General features: G+C 37.3%; 1 protein-coding gene across 2 annotated transcripts in view; it reads right to left on the reverse strand.

The window, feature by feature from the left end:
* The window catches only part of LOC145662325 (uncharacterized), a 194,883-nt gene extending 173,150 nt beyond the window's left edge, over positions 1 to 21,733 (reverse strand). Inside the window, exon 1 of one of the 2 annotated variants that reach the window (XM_081727786.1) lies at positions 21,425 to 21,733. The gene's annotated coding sequence lies outside the window, so the exon portion shown is untranslated. The remainder of the gene's footprint in view (positions 1 to 21,424) is intronic. The other variant, XM_081727788.1, reaches the window with a different exon arrangement.
* Between the last annotated feature and the right edge of the window lie 2,159 nt (positions 21,734 to 23,892).

Raw genomic sequence — 23,892 nt, forward strand, 5'->3', positions numbered from 1 at the left:
TTCCGACTTTAGCGTGTAAGTGAAAAGAAATTAAAAAAAAAAAAGACAATTAATAAACTAGCCTAAGTTAAACATGTATGGATAACAAGAAGTAAATTATATAAAATGCCTTAAGTCGATGACTACGAGACTGTACACTCTGGGCGACTTTTGGACCACCCTGTATATACTAAAAATCGTGTTTGTTTCTGTAATCTGCATATGATTCATGTAATTCATTATATCATTCCCACCAGGTTCTTTTCGAAAAAAAATATCCAGGGTAGGGAAAAATGTGAGGGGAGTGCAATGGGACACTGTTTTATAAATGATGTACCCTTACAGCCGAGTGACATGTAATCGCAATTTTATTTATGCTCCGGGGCTATTGGAGAACTCCAGGGGAAGATGGGCACAGACAAGGTTTGATTTTTTTTTTTAATATATAATTTACAATCGAAACGCTAGTATGCATAAAGTTGCCTTACGTACACTTCAATACGATAGAACTAATTTTTAAATGTTTACACTCTGGACAAGGGCGCCGATTTTTCTGTAAATTTGGGGGTGCCCATTCAGATGCAGAAGGTATATATATATATATATATATATATATATATATATATATATATATATATATATATATATATATATATATATCAGGATTTTTAAGACAAATTGCATTCAAATTATGCCAAGTATTGTATATTCATAAATACAATAGGGGGGCCGACATGAGGTTTGCTTCCCCCCTTCAGTATCGGCGCCCTTGACTCTGGACGACTTTTGCCATATTAATTTACTACCAGTATGCCATATCGCCCAAATTCGATCACTCGGAGAATCCCATTCCTCTCGGAAGTACGTCTGGAAGAAACGCTGCATCCCACCATCATCATGGCCAGTGATGCTTTCAGAAAATTTCCCCGGGTGTTTATTGAATAAATGCGGGGTGAAAGTAGTATTGCGGAAATACTAGCAACCCAGGTTAAGCCCGATAGAAGAAGTACTTCGGGAGAATTATCATTTTTTTTTCTAGTTAACCATTAGACGAAATCGATACTAAGGGAGACGGTGGAATGAAGAAAGTGGGAGAACCTCAAGAATACCAACAAAGCTCACCTGACATGAACTGGGGTCGAACGAGGGACCCATGCACCAGAAATAAACGCTCTACCAATGAGCCACCCCGGCCCTACGTAAGAATTTTGTAGCTTAGGGAAGATTGGTATGGACCACTCCCTGAAATAATCAGTGGGACGCAACTACGTTATTGAATTTGAGTTTCTTGTTGCTCAGATACTTCCATCTATCTACTGCAACATTACGATATACCGGTACGCTCCTTTCTCTATCCGGCGTCAATTCCTGTACATGCGATGTTTTGAATACCACTACTCCATAAGTATGAAATACATAATTTCTTTAATTTGATATCCTATGTATTATCCTGCAGATTGCTTGCTATGTAAAATATCTGAGTCAGAATTGATCAATTCAGCTGGATAGTTCATAGAGCTGGATATGCCAGCCTTGAGTCAGTCTAACTTATTAGCTTAATCAAATCCAACAAGAGAAGACAAGATAAAATTGTGGAAAAAAAAATGGATAAAACGCATGGCAATTTACGGGAATGACCAACCTTGTAACGGGATTGGTTGTTGTACTAAGCTTTCATGGTGGTTATAAAATGTTGATTCTGACAAATTGGTCATAAAATATTGGCCTCATTTGTCTAACAACTGGACAGTAAAAAAATCATCAGGTCTATTGGATGTCATCATCTAGCAGACAACGACCCCACTCTTCTAGTGTTAACAATTTGACAGAAGTCCATGACCTTTGTATGCCAGCGAATTGTTGCTGAAAAAAAGATGCGTAGGTGCCTTCCTAGTAATTTTCTTCGTTCATTAGAATCATACAGTGGGAGTTACAAGATTGCATTTTACTCCAAAAGATAACTATTCAACGAAAACGATTTTTAAAAAAAATTCTGTATTACATACCATGAACGATTACCTCGGTCGAGTTCGTTAATAGAATCCGTTAACATCTTCACGAGTAACGGTGAATATTCTTATCCCGTTTACAATTAATAAAATTCCCTACCTTCTATGCAACCCGCACAGTAACAAAGAAATGCTGGTTGCCTATGATACAAGGCTAAGAACTTTTTCTTATTGGAATTATCTCGGCCAAATTTATTAATGAAATTTATTCGTTAATATATCACGGGTAACGGTGAATATCCTTATCCCGTTAATATTCATAACATTTCCTACATATATGCAACCTGCACAGGGGAAAAGCAATCTTGGTTGCCTATAATACAAGGATAAGAAGCTTTTCTTATTGGAATTATCTCGGCCGAATTCGTTAATGGAGTCAATCCGTTAATATCTTCACACGTGACGGTGATATGAGTATTGCTTCTTTAAAATTAGTGTTGCCACGAGACGAGACATTTCTCGTGTCCCGTCTCGTCTCGTCTCGTAAACGAGACGAGACACGAGACGGGACGGAACCCTTTTAGACGAGACACGAGACGAGACAGACTACTTGTCCCGTCTCGAAAACGAGACGAGACACGAGACGAGACGGGACGTCTCGTGAAATGTCTCGTCCCGTCTCGTGTCTCGAAAATGCAAACGCTGGCGGGAATGGCCAAGATTGAAATTGCCAGTGGTCATATAGATTGCAAAAGGAAAATCCCCTTTGTGAGAAAACATGTTGAAAAGCCTTCATAGAAAAGTGTCCTCTGTCTATTCAATAAATCAATCGTGATACATGAGCTTCCAGGAATATCATCCTTAATGTCTTGTCCCCAATTCCCCTTGCTGTAAACTGAGGAATTCTCATTTTTTTTTCATTTCTGGCTGGAATGATGACAAACAAAATCAAAGAAGGGAAGATTTTTACAAGGTCAAGAAACCGAACTACCACCCCATCTATTCAATTTGAAAACTGGATAAGGCCTACACTCATTACAGACTGTAGTTGAAAGTTCTGGTTGAGAAGGCGGATTCTCTGGTGGCGGTATTCTTTTTGCTATATGAACCGAAATTAACCGAAAACGGCAATTGAAGTATGTCATCTTGCAACTAATATTTTGTCTTCTCTCTCGTTCTCTCTCTCTCTCTCTCTCTCTCTCTCTCACACACACACACACACACACACACATACACATAAAAATACACTTTTACCATTTTACCAATCGCTCGCTTATTATACAGCAGTCATGTTGTAAAATTCACCTCTTCGTTTGGAAGGCGGGCCCCGGCAGAAAAAAAGCAGATATTATCGACGAACCCTTCAAATTGTTTGCTTTCAGCAAATTTATGATACTAACAATAACACTTCAAATGAAGAGGTTTTACAGGGGGACCTTCGTTTTGTTACGCGGAAATGTTTGATCTGACCAGTGTGCGAAATTGTCCTCTGCTTCCAAAGTTCGCAAACCCTACTGTTCCTTTCCTCTTTTAAGGTCGCGTCATATAACTACCCTTCTTTGAAAACCGAAGATGCAGTAAAATTGTGACGTCACGGCGGGAGCAGAAACAGCTTTCGCCCAAGGTCCTTGTCATTCACCCTTGTTTGTTTCTTTGATTTTTGCAAGAAAGTGAGTGATTCTTGCTTTCCTGTATTAAGAAAACATTAATTACTGTAGTGCTCGTGTTAGCCTATAAGCATGTCGAATTCTACAGTACTTGTCGCAATTATAGTAGAAATACTACGGGTTGCAAAGTTATTTATCATGTATTTCCCTCGATTCCTTTGCGGAAAGTTTGGCAAAAGAAATGCTGTCGGAAAGACATCTTTAAAGTTGAAAACGCCAGCGTCTATTCCGATCATTTTATTCCCGAAGCTTATGGACATAATTTAAAATGTGAGATTCTAAATATTCTACCCAAGAAAAAGTTTAAAAAAGACGTGGTTTCACTAAACTTACCTTTACTATACGGAACCGTGTTGATGTAAATAATGAACGAATTAAATGTACGGAAGTTAGGTGTTTAAAGAAAAAACAAATCAGACATTGGGGTGCAGCCAGATGAAATAACTATTGTGACTGAAATAAAAAAATAACTCTTTGTTTATGTTATTTTTCGTTTGTTTTGTGGAGAGTGAGGGGCATAAACCAAAGGAAGAGCTCTCCTTTTTGCGTAAAGAGAGCGAAAAACTGAAGTCTAACAGTATGTACAAAGCCAAAATAATATGTTTACAAACGAAGTTAAAAGAATTTTAAAGCAAATATAATAAAGAATTAATTTCAAAGGCCAGTTCTAAAATATAATACTGTGATCGTTTCAATAAAGTGGTTAATAACCGGTGGTGGATATATTACGAAAAAGTTTTATACAGGGCCAAGTAAATATGCTAATGAATGGCAAGAAAAAACTAAGATGGATTGATTAAGATATCATTCGTGCATTAACACAACATGCCTCATTGATAAATTATGCAATCATCTGCGGTTACAAGTTCGAATCCCCGTACCCAATGTGTCAACATTTCGACGTTGTATGATTGCGAATAGATCACGACACTATAAGAAACTTTAATCCAAAATGGCCACCCAAAAATCAACTTTTTTTAGACCACTAGCTAATCTGGGTGTACTGTCATGAGTTTGTTACACAAACGGGGCAACCACCATATAGTGGCACACACCCCGCGGTTATGGGAACAGATTTGTACTATGGAGGTGAAGACTGGCCCCAAGCATTCTTTGGTCCGATGTGTCGTTCAGCTCCCATTACTATGGCACTTTAAGTAGAGCTTACTGTGCAGTAACATATAAAATTTCAATCAAATACTTTCCATTACTCAATAAAATTATTTGGTTCCGAGCTTTTTAAAAAAAAAAATAATTGCAACAAATCTAAACATGCTAAAATTGAAAGTAGTTTTTGGATTGGTATGGAAACCTAAAGGCTGAAATATATGAAATCAAAGTGCACACACACACACACACACACACACACACACACACACATATATATATATATATATATATATATATATATATATATATATATATATATATATATATATATATATACAGACACTATAAAGCAAGTGGGCTGATAGTATACGATAGTGTCGTGGATGGTGACACCTTTACATCGAACTTTGCTTGTCGTGTAAACATTATTTGACATTAGTGTCTTCATCTTCAACGTACCTATGAGCAATTTACTGTATATTCGTGTATTGAAACTGGTGAAACAAATTTCAATGTTTCAGAATGTAAAAAAAAAAGAAAGAAAAAGAAAAAGAAAGAAAAAGAAAAAAAAGAAAAAAAAAGCCGGGGTCGAGAAGCCTCAGACAACTAACAGCAGAGATATATTATCTTGTAAACTATTTGTCCTTGCCTTGTGAGCTTATTTGAATTTATTTTTAAGACCTTTAGGCAACTTTGGCCCACCTGAATGGATTATGATGGGAAAATTAGTGGAATGAAGAAAGTGGTAGGATACTAGACAACTTCGAGAAAACACACACATTCGAAAAATGAAATGAAATGAAATGAAATATTTGAGTTTAGGTCCTACGGATATGCCGGTTAGGCTAAAGGAGACGGTGATGATGAGTAATGAATGAAATGTTGGAATGAAGAAAGTGGGATGAAACGGGAGAACCCCGAGAAAACCCACGCACACGGGTTCTACTTGTCTCAATTATAGTAGAAATACTACGGGTTGCAAAGTTATTTATCATGTATTTTCCTCGGTTCCTTTGCGGAAAGTTTGGCAAAAGAAATGCTGTCGGAAAGACATCTTTAAAGTTGAAAACGCCAGCGTCTATTCCGATCATTTTATTCCCGAAGCTTATGGGCATAATTTAAAATGTGAGATTCTAAATATTCTACCCAAGAAAAAGTTTAAAAAAGACGTGGTTTCACTAAACTTACCTTTAATATACGGAACCGTGTTGATGTAAATAATGAAAGAATTAAATGTACGGAAGTTAGGTATTTAAAGAAAAAAACAAATCAGACATTGGGGTGCAGCCAGATGAAATAACTATTGTGACTGAAATAAAAAAAAATAACTCTTTGTTTATGTTATTTTTCGTTTGTTTTGTGGAGAGTGAGGGGCATAAACCAAAGGAAGAGCTCTCCTTTTTGCGTAAAGAGAACGAAAAACTGAAGTCTAACAGTATGTACAAAGCCAAAATAATATGTTTACAAACGAAGTTAAAAGAATTTTAAAGCAAATATAATAAAGAATTAATTTCAAAGGCCAGTTCTAAAATATAATATTGTGATCGTTTCAATAAAGTGGTTAATAACCGGTGGTGGATATATTACGAAAAAGTTTTATACAGGGCCAAGTAAATATGCTAATGAATGGCAAGAAAAAACTAAGATGGATTGATTAAGATATCATTCGTGCATTAACACAACATGCCTCATTGATAAATTATACAATCATCTGCGGTTACAAGTTCGAATCCCCGTACCCAATGTGTCAACATTTCGACGTTGTATGATTGCGAATAGATCACGACACTATAAGAAACTTTAATCCAAAATGGCCACCCAAAAATCAACTTTTTTTTAGACCACTAGCTAATCTGGGTGTACTGTCATGAGTTTGTTACACAAACGGGGCAACCACCATATAGTGGCACACACCCCGCGGTTATGGGAACAGATTTGTACTATGGAGGTGAAGACTGGCCCCAAGCATTCTTTGGTCCGATGTGTCGTTCAGCTCCCATTACTATGGCACTTTAAGTAGAGCTTACTGTGCAGTAACATATAAAATTTCAATCAAATACTTTCCATTACTCAATAAAATTATTTGGTTCCGAGCTTTTTTAAAAAAAAAAATAATTGCAACAAATCTAAACATGCTAAAATTGAAAGTAGTTTTTGGATTGGTATGGAAACCTAAAGGCTGAAATATATGAAATGAAATTGTACACACATATCTATCTCTCTACTTATCTATATATCTTTCCATCTCTCTCTCTCTCTCTCTCTCTCTCTCTATATATATATATATATATATATATATATATATATATATATATATATATATATATATATATATATATATACAGACACTATAAAGCAAGTGGGCTGATAGTATACGATAGTGTCGTGGATGGTGACACCTTTACATCGAACTTTGCTTGTCGTGTAAACATTATTTGACATTAGTGTCTTCATCTTCAACGTACCTATGAGCAATTTACTGTATATTCGTGTATTGAAACTGGTGAAACAAATTTCAATGTTTCAGAATGTTAAAAAAAAAAAAGCCAGGGTCGAGAAGCCTCAGACAGCTAACAGCAGAGATATATTATCTTGTAAACTATTTGTCCTTGCCTTGTGAGCTTATTTGAATTTATTTTTAAGACCTTTAGGCAACTTTGGCCCACCTGAATGGATGATGATGGGAAAATTAGTGGAATGAAGAAAGTGGTAGGATACTAGACAACTTCGAGAAAACACACACATTCGAAAAATGAAATGAAATGAAATGAAATATTTGAGTTTTAGGTCCCACGGTTATGCCGGTTAGGCTAAAGGAGACGGTGATGATGAGTAATGAATGAAATGTTGGAATGAAGAAAGTGGGATGAAACGGGAGAACCCCGAGAAAACCCACGCACACGGTGTTTGTCCGCCACAAAGTTCACTTGGCAGGAGCTGGGATCGAACCCGAGACTCCAAGCGCCAGAGATGAACGCTCTACCACTGAGCTATCGCGGCCCCCACACACATTCGATGTTTGTCCACCAAAAAGCTCACATGGCACTAACCGAGATCGAACCGACTACCACATACACCAGAGGTGAAGGCTTCACGGTGTAGTTACCGTGACATCTCTTGTCTTTGTGTTCTGGTTAATACTTGTAACTTAGTTGTATCTTGATTAGCATGGTGCACCCTGCTACATTTAACTTTCGTTCCCATGGTATGCTGCTATATTTTTTACGAGACAAGACGAGACAAACGAGACGAGACGAGACGAGACGGGACAGAACCCCTCGAGACGAGACACGAGACGGGACGAGCACATTTTTTCGAGACGAGACACGAGACGAGACATGCTTTGCACGAGACGAGACGAGACAGCCTGAAGTCTCGTCTCGTCTCGTCTCGTGGCAACACTATTTAAAATCAATGACACTTATTAGTTTTTATGCAATCTGCACAGCAGCAAAGCATTGTCTGTTGCCTATGATTCAAGATTTGATTTGATTTTCAGTTTAGTCCCTTTTCAGCAGCAAGATTATATGATACGTAGACCCACAGCTTACCCTGTTGTCCGAATTACATAATCTTCTGCCAGGAATCGAACTCAGGTCTCCCTCGTACGCTAACCGCTTAGTTACGAGGGAGCTCAATGTCTTTGATGCAAGAATACGTAGCTTACCTTACTGCTAAAAGTTCATTGGCCATTAGTTACATGCAAATGTCTTTACTGTCATTATTAGAGCTTATTAATATTGTATACAGTATTGTCATTATTGTATCTATTATTTATATATCGTTCGTATTTAATGGCTTAGTTTGATTTGAATGTATTGTTCTTTCAGCAGCGAGGCTATATGAGGCGTGGACCTACAGTTTTATGTGAATTCCGACCAACACGAATTACCACCGGGATTCGAATCTGCATCTTCCGCGCAAGAGCAGTGCACACTAACATATAGTCACGAGAGACTTTCGGTAGGTATTTATCGTTGTGATATAAAAAATGTTCATGACGAAAATACTAGGTTATACTTAGTCTTATTAGTAATACAAATTAAGAATACCAATGTTAGAGCAGACTTTTCTTATGATTTACCGTTTATATGCAATATATATATATCACGCAAGTTTTCCAAGCTAAAGCCTCTTTTATAAAATTTCTTTGGAGCTCCATGATCTCCTCGCTGGTCTTGCGTTGACGCAGAGTAGTCCATCCTGTTCCCTTGGTCTACGATGGCCCATAATAATAATAGCCCCAAAAATTTTAAACACAGATAGTTCTGATTTTCACTACTCCCTCTCGGATAGGCCATAATTAAAATATGTTCCTTTTACATCAATTACATACATTTTAAACACAATATTTAGTTGCTAACTAGTTTTAATGCTTGAATTCGCTAATTTCTCGACCCCACCCCTAAACATTTCAATGAGGAACAAGTAAAAAGTAATGTATACCTTATGGGAAATGCAAGTTCGGAAATATAAAGCGAACTCAACAGATTTTACTGTATTATGCTAAGGGACATCATCTATGTTGTTTGAAAATGGTGTTCCGAATTACATTTAAACACCGCGGGCCGTTAGCAAATCAGAGAACTACAGTATTGCCAGAGAACGAGAAGTACGAAGGTGTATCAAAAAGTTCGTGCAATCACCTAGAAGAAATTCACTATGGAGAATTCTGACACCATGATAGTTCTAGTCCTTCTCTACTTAGTCAGTATGTCTAGCCAGCATTTCTTCACTTTCAGTGAGCCTGTTTTATAAAAACCTGCAGTTTGGCTTTGAAATCACAGTTCAACGTCAGAGATGACGTCATCCCACACCCCTACTGTCAAAATGGTGTCTTCTGAGTTGACATTTTATTTTGGGAAGAGAAAGTAACTTGGTGCTAGGTCCGGTAAGTATGGAAGTGGGTCAACATTTCATATCCTAATTCCACTGCCTTCATCATGGATGAATGGGCGGAATGAGCTGGTGCATTATCTTCCAACAGCAGCACCCCTTTTGTGACCAATCCACGACATTTCTTCTTCAGTTTATCTCGTAAATTAGCCAAGAGATGGGAATAATAGATACTAGTAATATTTTTCCCCTGTGGTAGATAATCTGTTATCAGGACTCCTTCAGTCCCAGAAAACAGAAAGCATCACCTTGGTTGCAGACTTCTGCATTCGTACCTTTTTAGGGAGAGAGGAGCGGTGTTTCCATTGTTTGATCATTTCCTTTGTTTCTGAATCATAAAGATAAAACCAACTTTCACTTGTTGTCACTAGTCTGCCAAAAATGTCCTTTTCATTCATTTCACAGCGTGCAGCATTTCTCTTGCTGCGTCTCGTCATTTTTCTTCTGGAAAAATGTGAGCAGTCGTGGCACGCAACATGCCGACACTTTCTGAAGATGAAGCTGATTGTGAATGATATTCCGAACAGACTCACACCTATTGCACACAAAACACTTTCAATAGTTATCCTCCTGTCTTCCATTATGATCTTCTGAACTTTTTCCGTCAAGGTGGCGGCATGAGTGAAAGCTAGTCTTCCAGATCTAGAGGCGACCGCGGTGGTCATATATCCAGTTTGGAATTCCACCTCCACTTGAATACCATCTCATAGGATGAGCTTTCATCCCCATAGACTTTTTAAAATCTAGGAACGTAATGTCGCTCAATATCTCGAGCTTGTCAATCACTGCACCTTCAGTAGTTTTTGCAAAAAAAAAAAAGTCGTGTACCGAGTCCAGAATTTGCATAATTAACGTACATGGGCCTAACTAAAAAATGCATGCCTGAGAAAGTTCGTCAAGTTCTAGGTGATTGCACGAACTTTCTGATACACCCTTGTATGTAATACCCTTATCTGCTCGCGATGTAGATCATCTGCTTAGTGAAATCCCTTGATCACGTGGCAACATTGCGTCACAGTCTTAATTTAAGTCGTCTAACCTACACGCCATCTATTATGTCCCACGCTTTAGATAATGTTGAAATGAAGGTTAACATGAGTAAAAGTGCATTAAGTGTTAGTTTTCCGCATGTCATTGTGCAAAGACAAAATATGCGAGGAAGAAATGCAATTTTGCAATTAGTTTTTATTACTACAGAAATACTGTAAAGATAATGTGAATATTTACAACTTGGTTATTAGAGAATTATTTCTTAAATCTCTTCTCACTGTCTTTACAATTGTACGTACAAAGAACAACAAGAATACTCGTTTCTTGCAACAGTAATCATATCACTGAATAAATAACATTTTTCACAACAGTCACGAACACTTAAAGTTTATTTCTTTACATTACTGAACACTCATAAATGTTTTGCACACACGAATTATAAGTAGTAAGTATATGTCACTGTTGCCAGTTTCTATATCACTATTGTGTGTGTGTAACCGTTAAGAAAATACCATGTTGCTTAATCTGGTCATACACACATACAAGGCTGCTGGTTAAAAGTGTATTTTTGTCAGTGCCGTGTCATGGTAAATCAACACCCTGGGCGAGAGTATACGACGGCGCCCCCATACTTCGGCGCCTGAGAACGTCAACCCCCCCCCCCGCAAGGTACGGAACTGATTTTTGTACATCGAGGCGCATATATATATATAAAGTTGATATGCCGACATGCCAACCCCATAGTCGAGTATATACTCGTTTATTGGCTGATAATGTGGCGATAGAGCATAGGATTTGATGTTCCGACTACTGGAGTTGGGTTAGCCATTGGAAAAAATTGACAATATGGGCAATACGCCATCCACCCATCGTAGTGGGGACAATTGAGGAGCTACTTGAAATGAAAGGAGTGGTAATGAAACAGCAACAACAGAAATTAGACCAAGAATGCGCTGACTACACATTCCATAACTAAAATCAAAGAGTTCAGTTTAGAAACTTCTAACAGTCAGTGTTTAAGTGAAGAAATTTGTTTATTAATGGCATTCTCTTGTTGGGACATCTACACAGTCTCGGTTTAGGTTAATGGTTTTTGCTTCAAGATTTGAAATTTCGGGCCCCAGTCCAGTGGCCAACTATCTTCACTCATATTATTCCAGAGTTTTCTCAGTTATACGATACCAAACGAATGTAAAATAATACCTTCAAACATTGGCTTTGGCTGATTTCTTGCATTCCCTTTCCCGTTATAGTTGCTATTAATAGTTCCACTGTGAATTAGCCTCAGATACCGTATCTGGATTATCCTTACATAATCACATGATAAACACATTCGGAAGTGAAGGAGCAAACTCATTCGTTTCATATAAGGTAAAGAGAACAAAAAATTTGAGAGAAAGAAATTATGCCAGTCAATAAAACTGTGGAGATGATTGGACACTCACATTGGAGGACGTATATAAAGTAAAACTCCTGCAAAGGAAAATAACTTGTGTTGATTTTAAATCTTAAAAGTGACCCTGTTGTTTAACAAAAATGGTTTATATTACTGACAACTAGAGTCAGAAGATAAAGAAGTTTATGGTGTAAAAAATTTTGAAACGTTCCACTGAGATCAAAAACCACCTTTTCGTAAATGGCCAAACCACTGAGATCAAAATCAGAAGTAACATTAATTCATATGAAAAAAAAAAAAAAAATCACGTCGAGACAATGGAGATAAAACGGAACGTGTTTGATATGAATACAAGGATAAGTCATAAGTTTTGCAATATTTCCACAATACAAGCAGCGGGAGAGCAGATTTTCTTTCAGAAAAAGTGTTCCGGGGTCACACACAGTATTCGGAAGGACACACTATTTTCACACTGTACTATTCTATAAAAGAGAACGTACAATTCTTTGTCCGCTCATCACGCTAATACGGCTGAACCAATTTCTTTCATTTTTGGGGGGTTATTAGGATTTGGACCCTAGATGGTTTTTATCATATCACTTTAATTTTTAATTACCAGTGTCTTGAGATAATTGACCATTCAAGTGTCCATAACGTACAAATCCTTTGTTATTAGTTCATCATAGGTAAAAATAAGCGTATTTATATGCAACCCGCATGACCGTGTCACTCGGCGGGTTAACATAAATGACAGGCGATATACAGCGGAAAATAGCTTGAATCTTCTGTTTAAAATTTTTTAATTGATTTGCTTATTTTTACAGACACTTTTACAATATGCCAGCACCGGGATGACCGCAGCGAAGCGGGGCGGGTTAACATAAATGACAGGCGATATAATGTTAAGATTTACTGCAATCTTCTATGGTTTTTATCATATCACTTGAAAGCGAAAAAGTAAAAATTATCTAAGTAACAAAGTTTATTGCGTTCCGGGGTGACCGCAGCGAAGCGGGGTGAACGCTGCTAGTTATTATATTAAAGAAGTACTGTATTATTTTGGTCTCGTCCAGGGGGCACTCTCAGAGCTCCGGGGGGAGAGGGCAGTGTCTCCCAGTGGAAGAAACACTGCAGGTGAATGTGGACGCTGTGATCGACATGAGTACAAGGTCACATTGGCTCGGCGAAGGAGACCCGGGTTCGATTCCCGCAGCAGCTCATGTGGTTCGGAAAAATGAAATGAAATCTTTAAGTTTAACGTCCGCCGGTTAGGCTAAAGGAGACGGTGATAATGAGTGAGTGAAATGGTGGAATGAAGAAAGTGGGGGGGGGAACGAGAGAACCCCGAGAAAACCCATGAGTACGGTGTTTGTCCACCACAAAGTCCACACGGCACGAACTGGGATCGAACCAGGGACCCCAAGCACCGGAGGTGAACGCTCTACCACTGAGCCACCGCGCCCCCTCATGTGGTTCGGATTCCATGTTGATCAGTAGGTCCCGTCTCATATAGAATAGCTGCTGAAAGGGACGTTAAACTAAAACTCCACTCAACTCAACTCAAGGACACACTGGCCCAAGAGGTAGTATGGCAAGTAGACTATTTAGCGCCGAGTCCGCCACCGCGTCAGTATCTTCAGTCAGTGACGGTCGATAAATACTCCACGTCTGATAAGCTACGAAAACTGTTACTGTTTCAGTTCGAACTGGTTTAACACTGCGGACAACCCGAAACAGGTTTCACGTGAAAGGGAAAGGTTCTGTGAATAATAGTGCAGCAACTCATTGGTTCCAGAAATTTCGTGCAGATTGTAAAAATATCGAAAATCAGCTAAGATCCTGCCGCCCCAGAGTAACAGATTTTAAAGTCATACGACACGCCATTGACTAAAATCCATTCACCTGCACACGATGATTGTGAAACTAATTCGGCATGTCCAGTCCATGATAGTACGTCACTTTCACGAACTCTGGAAAACCATCAAGAGCTGCCGCATTATGCCACATGAGTTGACTCCAGCTCTGGTCGAGATGAGTGTCGATGTGCACCGACAAGCGACAACTGCTGCAATATCTGCGTGATATGCGTTTGTTGAAACGGATTGTCACATGTGACAAAAAAGTGAGTGATTTTACGACATCTGAATGTGCAAAAGCAATGATCTAGCAAGTGCCAATTTCCAGAACCAGTCGTCAAACAGGGCCGTTTCGAGCATAAAATCATGATCGGCGTGTGCGTGTGATGGATTTACAAGGGAATAATTCACTTCGAGATCGTTCCTAACGGTCGTAATATCAATGGCGATCTTTATTCCGAACAGATGTATGCTGCACCATGGGCGTCTCTGTCGGGGGGACGAGGTGGACGCGTCCCCCCAATATTTTGGAGTACAAAATATTCCATATTTTATTCTAATTTAATTTACTTACTAACGACCGTATTTGGAATGTAATATTCAGGCTGTGAAACAATTATAACAGAGTTCGGAGTTCTTAGGGGTCCGGGAAAGTAACAAATGGAATCAAAGATAATACATAGCTAGGGTTAGGTAGTACCATTTAAATAGCTTTTTATGTCCCCCCCCCCCAAAAAAAAAAAAATTACATGCCAGAGACGCCAGTGTGCTGCACTACACCTAAAATGTTATGCATTGATGAAATGAAAGCGCACTCTGCTGCAACAGAATAACGCAAAATCACACTGAGCTCGAAAAGCGCAAGAAAACAACAACAACAGGAATTTGACGGCATCGAAGTCTTGCCATATCCGGCACATAGTCCTGATCTTGTATCTTCGGATTACTAACTGTTTCGGCCCATGGCTACTTCCTGAAATGACGACGCTTCACCAACGAGGAGGGGGGAGGAAATAGCAGTGACGAACTTCTTTCCCTCTAAGAACAAGACATGACATTACCGTGGAATCGACGAACTGGCGGGAAGGTACAGTGGCTGCAGATAATCCAACACGAGAGGTTATATTTTGAATGTTAATTTGCTTTCGTTGTACTGTAAGAAATGAAGGTACGTTGTGTACCAGAATATTGCAATATTTATGACCCACCCTTGTAGAATGGTTTAAGTTGAAGTGGGTGTAATATATTATAAAAAGGAAAGATAATATTTTTGAATAACGACTCTCGATTCTGTTATAAGCACGAACACAAGCCAGATTTGGTTAGTTCGTTAGTTTGGAGTTTTACGTCTTTTCCAGCATAAACTCTGTGCAATTACGCTACTTAATGTATGTTTCAGGCTATACGAGAGGTGGGTCTACACCTTAACGTGGGATCCGAACCAGATGATCTCTCATTGGGAATGAAATTCGTGTCCACATATCCCTAATGAAGCTCTAACAGGAGCCGCAATATTCTGTTTGCGCTCAAGAGGAATTAAAACCCGAAAAAAATTCCTTGTATACGCCATTGCATAGAAGTAAATGTAATTGCTATCATATGGAATTATACTGTCAATCAAATAAAACAAAAGCAATGATATGCCTGTATGTTAAGACAATGGTAACCAACCAACGTGTCGCGGTCTTATAAACTAAGTTGGGAAATTCTAGCATTTAAAAATCATGAAACGTTTAGTAATTACTTAAAATCAATTACTCAAACAAGATATACTGTTCCGTTTAACCAAGGGCGCAGATCCTAGGGGGTTCGAGGGGGCCCGGGTGAGCTCCGCATTGTATTTATGAATATACAATATTTGGCATAATTTGAATGCAATTTGTCTTAAAATCCTCATATATATGCCTTCTGCATCTGAATACTCCCCCCCCCCCCAAATTTACAGAGAAATCGGCGCTCTTGCGTTTAATGGCAGTAACAATGTTTTGTAGCATACAGAGTCACTTCAAACATACTTATAGTTTTAATCTACTATAATTTATAATATTATTAATTTTTTTAAAAAAAATCAAGTATGTCATGATGTCGCTGGCGTATAATAAAGTGTGTCATCATTCAAAAAAAGATTGAAAGCTACTGTGTTAAGATAGACTCATTCCAAATTTGGCAACACTGCTTTAGCAGCTGGGGATGTTGATAATGGACATGCTATGGATCACCAAGTAGCAGACGACCAAAGACTACAGGAATATCCTTGCTTTATCTTTCTCCACTGCCGATTTGATATCCAAAATGGATTTACTTCAATATTTTGAATTTAAAATCAGGTGAATCACTAAAAATAGGAAACAATTCAATTCACATCTTATCTTAAAAGAGCTCTAATAGACGATTCATTCCGATTCTCAAAGAAATATGAAGTACATATTGCATCTACCACATAGGAAATTCTGTCCTTTCATTATCGACATCTTACACTTAAAAAAAAAAAAAAAAAAAAAAATCTGGCCTCACAAATATATAAATCCGCAGCATTTTTTCAAGAGAATAGACCTATTTTATTATTAAGCGGAGGACGGTTAATGGTTAAAACTCTAGTTTCATAATTGAGAAATTTCAGGTTGGAATCTGAATACCGACTCCCAACGGTGAGGTGATTGTGATGAGGTGATTGTTTTTTTCTTCCAAGTTTCACAGGCGAATACCACAAAGATATCAATAAGTTTACGTCTTCGTCTTTCCCATTGTTATATAATTCCAATATAAGTCGCCTCAGGCTACACCTGGAGTTTTAATAAACAAATTTCAACAAAGAAAATTATGTAGTTCTGTGATCATTCACATTATTCACACATTTAAATGAAAAATACGAATATCTACGTATAATGTATAGTTGGAACATTTGTAATTTTAGTTCATTTTGATTTCTAAGCAAACTTTCTGTTGGATTCCAGAAGACAAATATCCAAGAGGTTTCTTCAACAAAGAGTAAGTTGTTATTCCTTGAACGAAAATTGTTGTCGGCGATAAGATCCCTAAATAAGAAATCTAATCTAAAAACTCCGACCAAACGGTAACCCTACTCTGGCAAGTTATTCCCGGATTATTCTATAATTTCACGAACCGAATGCCGATACAGAATCCAGGTAATATTACATTTAACAGTGGAGTATTTAGGATTTTGCTTCGGGGCAGGGACGTAGCTAGAGTTCTGAGTTTGCGGGGGCCATATTTGGAAATGGAATAACCCATATATATATATATATATATATATATATATATATATATATATATATATATACAGTGAAACCTCTTGTATGAAACACTTTTAGTAATTCATACTATGTCACCAAGGAAGAACATGAGGGTGTAACAACATTTTGCCTCCTCAACTGACTGTTCAGCAACCCTGAGGAAGGGTCTCTGTTTCATAACACCCTTATATCCTTTGCTTGTATTCACTCCCACCTAACCTGCTTCAGAAACAAAAGTGATTAACAGTTGCCCACTGTTTGGAATGACACATCATTCTACTGTCCGACTGGAATCTCTAACCAAACAGAGACAAGTTTGGTATTTTTACCAGGGGTACGCATATTGTCTTTTAAAAAAAGTCATTACTGGACTGTAATTAACTCACAAATTAAAGCAACACACCGAAAACGTAGTAAGTAGCGATAAGTGTAAAGTGCAGAAAACTATAACATCTTATTCCCATGTTGTGCCTCGAACATAGGGAATTGGATGACGCAAGATAATGCAGGTACAGCAACATTTTGGTAATATTCATAAATATGTGATTCATGCAAAAATATTTTTTTTTAATTGCATATGACCTTGTTTATTAATTTACGTAAGAAAATATTGAAACCTCCCTAAGGCGGACACCTCTCTATAGCGGACAATTTTTGATTTCCCACGGCTGTCCGCTTTAGAGAGGTTTCACTGTGTATATATATATATATATATATATATATATATATATATATATATATATATATATATATATATATCAATAATTCGCTGAATCGGGTGGCGCGGCAACCGCGGATAATCAAAACACAAAAGCATCGTATGGAGAACTCACCAATAAATTGTTTTAAATTAAATTAAACTTTAACTACTCTTTCGGGGGTTAGAAGAGAAAAGTGAATCTCTCCTACGAAATGCAATAATGAAACTATAATTTAAAAACTATGTATTAGTAATGTTGTTTACTTATACAAGGACATCCAACTAGAACATTAAAAAAAGCAGTACTTCATATAAATACTTTTTGATTCATTTATACAGGGTGTTTCAAAACAGCACCGACAACGTTTGGGAGGTGATTCCTAACAGCAAGATAAGACAAAAAGTATAGACCAACCTGGGTGCACAAATGCTTCCTTTCGGAGTTATAGGCTGCCGAAAACATGAAAAAATGAACTTTGAAGGTCCATAGCTCCAATACTATGGGACCTACCGTATTCGGGTCAAGACTTCACTTAGGAACTATTATATGCCCAAGTTTCAGAATGTTGTGTTACTTCCACAACAATTTTTATAAAGGTAGTTCGTGAGTACTTCAGATTATATGCACGTAGCCAAACTCCCTCTATAAAAAGGGATGTACCGCAAACTTCTGAAACTTGGATATTTGGTTAGGGCACATACTGGTTCCTAAGTGAAGTCTTGAACCGACTACGGTAGGTCGCATAGTTTTTGAGCTATGGACCTTCAAAATCATTTTCGGCAGCCTATAACTCCGAAAGGAAGCATTTGTGCACCCAGGTTGGTCTATGCTTTTTGTCTTATCTTCATGTCAGGAATCACATCCCAAACGTTGTCGGTGGTTTTGAAACACCCTGTATATACTGTACATTTTTTACTTGTACCTTTATATACTTTGTAGCTTGAGAAAATAGTTACAAATAATACAGTAAGCAATAGGTAACAGGTAATACAGTAACTATCCTAAAAAAGTGACATTATTTCCATGAGGTTACCTAAACTGAACACATAGGCTCTCAAGACATATTTTTGCGTTAAAATATAATATTCTACATAGTTAAAGAAACATTATAGCCTATACTAGACTAATAAACTTCAATATAATTTCAACTGACTATCGTGTAAGTATGATACGCATTAACAAACTTTAGCATTTATTAAAGATATTGATATATTCCTTTATATATTAGTATATTTTTATTGTTCGCAAAATCGTTAACGTCTTCCGTGCGTCTCAAAAATAATATGAACATCAAAGACGCCTACAATACTTGAACGTCCGGAAACATAAATCTAATCAAGGAAGTACATATAAAATAACAATTGGTAAAATATTGGTCTAATATTACACCACCACTTTTTATGCTGTTCTTGCATCCATCTGGCAAGGTTCTGCCACATTGCATTTACAAATTACTTGCTGGACACAAACTGTAGTGCATCTGCGACGACTTTCTGAATTAGCCTATCAATAATTTTATCTTTTTCAAGCTTAGAGGCTATCTTTTATTCTATTTCAAGTGCGGCTAATGCTGATGTTCTGTCCTGACCAGACTTACAATGAAGATATGATTTGAGCAGTGGCGTATTTAGGGGGGCTCCGGCCTTAAGCCCTCCCCTCCAAAATTTTATTTATTCGTACTATATTAAAGTAAATGACATATCTTACAGAATTTTCATATTTCCAGGACTAAAGTTAGCAAAGCTCCCGAAACAAAATTGTAAATACGCCACTGGATTTGAGCCTCTTATTCACGCTGAAAGAACACTCACAAGAAGCTGATAACACAGGTAGCGTCAAGACTATTTCCAGCAAATTCGTAGTTCGGGGAAAAATTGCCTTGGGCAGAATAATTCGCAGGTCCGAGATATTTGTAATTTATTTCGCCTTTATAAGATTCTACGTAATTTTTACAAAACGAATTCATATTCAGGAAAATCTATTTCGAATTGCGTAGTAAACTCTTCCATTGCCTCCTTCATCAAGAACAGTTTTGTTTTAGGATGATATGCTTGAATGTCACCAATCACATATATATTTTCCTTGCAGAATCTTCTGACAAACTCGTTCACAATGTTGTCATCATTCTCGTAAATTTTCGTAAATAACTATAAAGATGATCCTAAATTTTCCAAGTAAGTACAGATAACGATCACTAAAGTTCATAATTAACTTTTATAGAACATGTTGGCCCTAATTTATATATCACATGAGTACCTTTCCATTTCAAAAACTATCACATATTTCAAAATGACGGATTTCAAAATAGCGGCGGAGGTTCCTGATTTACTTTGCCCATTTTTCTCTTGTCCATATGTGAAACTACCATTGTTTGAATTGTCTATCTTTCACTATTTTTACGATTCAACAGTTCATTTGATATATTTCTATAACATAACATAGCCATTCTCCCACCAACTTTGACCCCTACCCCTCCGTTTCTTATGGCGCTCAGCCGCTATAATTTTGCACATAAAAATATTTTCACATACTCTATCAGGTGCACTATGTCTCATCCTGCATTTCAACTCATCCATTTGGACCCTTTACTTGTTAGTCGGCTATAAAAAGTGCATTCACATAGATTTTTAGCCCTTGGTATCTCAAGGCTGGAAGAACCTAGCAATGTAAAAAATGACGACTCCCAGCCCATAACTTACTGATCTTATACTCACATTATCGTTCACTTAATGTTTAAGAAATAGCCTATAAATAGGTTTTAAAAAATAACCTTTTCTTAGAAGTACGAATAATTTCAGTTTGCTATGGATAATTTTTTCATTTATTGTCGGATAAAAACAATTTGTAACATAATTTTAAATAAATATTTGAGGGGGCCTGGCCAAGATTTGGGGAGGCCGGTGCCCCCCGTGCCCCTCCCTAGCTACGTCCCTGTTCGGGGGAGACTATCACATTCTCCTGAGTGGGTGTATATATGTTGGGTCTATGTAGGTTTAATTATATATATCTATTTCGAGGGGGGCTTGAGCCCGATAGCCACCCCCTAAATACGCCACTGCATTTAACATACAAACCTACGTTATAGTCACCAGATCTTTTTATAAGGGCCATGATTCGAGTTCCCTAATCGGTCAGAAGGAAGGATAGTTATCTTGAACTAAGCACCGTGTACATACTAGAACATAAAATTTATTTCCTATTTTGTACAGAACATTGGATTTTTTTAAAATGTATAATTGACACGTTCCCAAAGTTGAATTTTAAGGATAACAAAGGAAGAACTGAAATCAAAATCAACATAAGTACATCAGCTGTAAACAATCGGAAGTTCTTTCTTCGTACTATTTAATAAAATAATTTTAAAGTATGAACACCTGATTCCAATGCAACATTTAAACTAATCTGCATCTGATAACACGAAACGGATATTTCTTTTCCTTTTTCATTGGAAATGCCAACGGCTTTTCCCACGAAAGTTCTTTTGTTTCCCTACAGGGAGCGTGATAATCCGTTCGTGCAGAAACCTTCCAGATGCCGTTGACTTCTTTTTCTCCTTTCTGTTTGGAAGCCTTGACAACAACACCTTTTATATACATAAATGCTAGAATTAGTAATAATACACTTACCCTTCTCCTTCTTCACTTTGCTATGTTGACAATCAATGTTTTTGAGTTATTTTTCTTTCAAAACATCACTGAGATTTCTAACATACACCAAAAGACTATATGCATCAGCTGTTCCTGATATAACCTAATAAATGATTTCTAGAGAACACTTCAAAGAAAAAAAAATCCCACTCAATACACACGCACTTTACTAGCTGCAGGCAACAACTCGGTATAACTGACTTTGCTTTGCCGATTGTCGGAACACGGCAGTTCTCAAAGCCCTTGCACGACAACGGGTTATCCAACAGGAACTGCGCGCCGCAAACTTCGCGAAGCTCGGCTAGAATGCTTTAGCTTTACCGGGCGCTCACACGAAGCAGCCTCTTGTCATTTTTTTCCCGCTTACATCCGCCAATCAGAGAGCAGGAAATTGTGTCGTCAGCATAGCACCCATTTCACTGATGATCAATAAGATCAACACCGAAGTTGCATCACATACACTTTTACTGGTGGAGGTGGTGCCAACGTAAACGAGGTTGAGTTGTACCTTTATAATAATTATGTTGTTGTCTCAAAATACATATTCAGGGTGGCAACGCACATAGAGAAGCAGCTTCTCAACAAACCACCGCGCTCTCCTCTCCTCAACCGCCCTCTTGGGAACTTCCGGTGCTTTTTCCTCCTTCTTCCAGAAGAATCGGAGTCGAGTTTTCATCAGAAATACCTAGACAGCACGGCGACATTCGCAAAGCACAGAAACACTTATTATTATTATTATTATTATTATTATTATTATTATTATTATTATTATTATTATTATTATTATTATTATTATTATTATTATTATTACCATGCACCGATGTAATTAGCTAACGTGATATTGTGCTCATGGTTTCGAGTTCGATACTCGAAGCGACTATACAAATTTCGGTTGTCCCAGGTTCATGAAGGAATTATCCCTTTTAGGATTCCCACTTTTTGAGGTAAATTTTAGACCTTCAAACAGCTACTGATTCCTTACTATTTATCGTAGGATCGTGGTTCATACCTCATTCTCTTTAGAATACAGCATCCTTTCCAACGGTACCAGTCGCTTGTACGTACTATACACCAGAAACGGGAAAATCGGAGAAAACCGGGAGTTTGTTTCGATTTTTTTTTTCAAAAATATTTGCGAACCTATGAGCCGGGCCTGGCTTCACGTAGAGATCTTAAAATCTCTTGAAAAATATGTAGTTATGTACACAATGTACGATCAAAATTGAATATTAAAAACAAACGGCGGAAAAAATTTTGAAAATCTGAAGGGACCCATTTATATATATAGCCTATCTATATATATATACACTAAAAATTTGTTGCGCCATTACTAATTAGCCTAGGGTCATGGTACAAACGCAATTTTCTTCAGTATAACGCGCCCTTTCCATCAGTACCACTTACAAGTCCGTATCATACACCTTAACTGGGAAATTCGTGAAAAACCGGATTAAAAAAAAACTAAATATTTGCGCCCTTCGGGCCCAAGCCCGGGTTCACGTAGGGATCTAAAAAAAACTTGTGAAATACTTAAAAATGCACACAATCCGTATGGCAAAATTTCAATCTGATATTATTGAAAACTAAGGGTGTAAATGTGAACATTTTTTTGAAATTTGCCTTAAGAAAAAAAAAATCGTCACGTTCCTCCGCCCCACTTAGCGCCACCAAGTTGACCATCCGGCTACAAAACACATCTGGGGTGTTCTTTGTTCCATGCTTGACTTGGCCAATTAAAAAAGGCTTAAATGCCTGTTATAGGACCTAAATAAACGGTCAAATCAACACTACGCTATGATAACAAAAGGTACCATAAATCCTTAAAGGGTTAGGGAGCTCCTTGAGTTATGATGTATCAAACTTCAGTCTCATAATAACAGTAATAATAATAATAATAATAATAATAATAATAATAATAATAATAATAATAATAATAATAATAATAATAATAATAATAATAATAATCATCATCATCATCATCATGGCAATGGGAATAGATGTGATGATCTTATATACAACGATATAGGGCAGCGTTTCCCAACCGGTGTGCCGCGGCACAGTGGTGTGCCGCGAATGGGTCGCTGGTGTGCCGCGAGGAAATCGAAACAAAATTATTAATTCTATAGCAATCAAATTGCAGGACATAGAGGAAAAGGTATATTTGTATTTCACATTACTACTATGAATCTAAAATTTAAAGTTTCATACTGTGTTACTTTTCGGTAGAACATTTTTAATTTTCTGTAGAACATTTTTCTGTACATTTCTAATTTTGAAAAAAAGTATTTGTTATCATTGTTATTGCCATTATTGCTTCTTTATTGTTGCAGACTATTCGTAACTTGAAATTTTAAAATATTATTCAATCCTTCCGGCAAAGTAAACATGCATACCAATTACCTACATTTGTGTTTTAAAAGTAAAAAAGATTTGTTTGTTCGTTCGTT

This window comes from Thermobia domestica, chromosome 10 (assembly GCF_964235325.1).
Source record: "Thermobia domestica chromosome 10, izTheDome1.hap1.1, whole genome shotgun sequence".
In the NCBI taxonomy this organism is placed as follows: Eukaryota; Metazoa; Arthropoda; class Insecta; order Zygentoma; family Lepismatidae; genus Thermobia; species Thermobia domestica.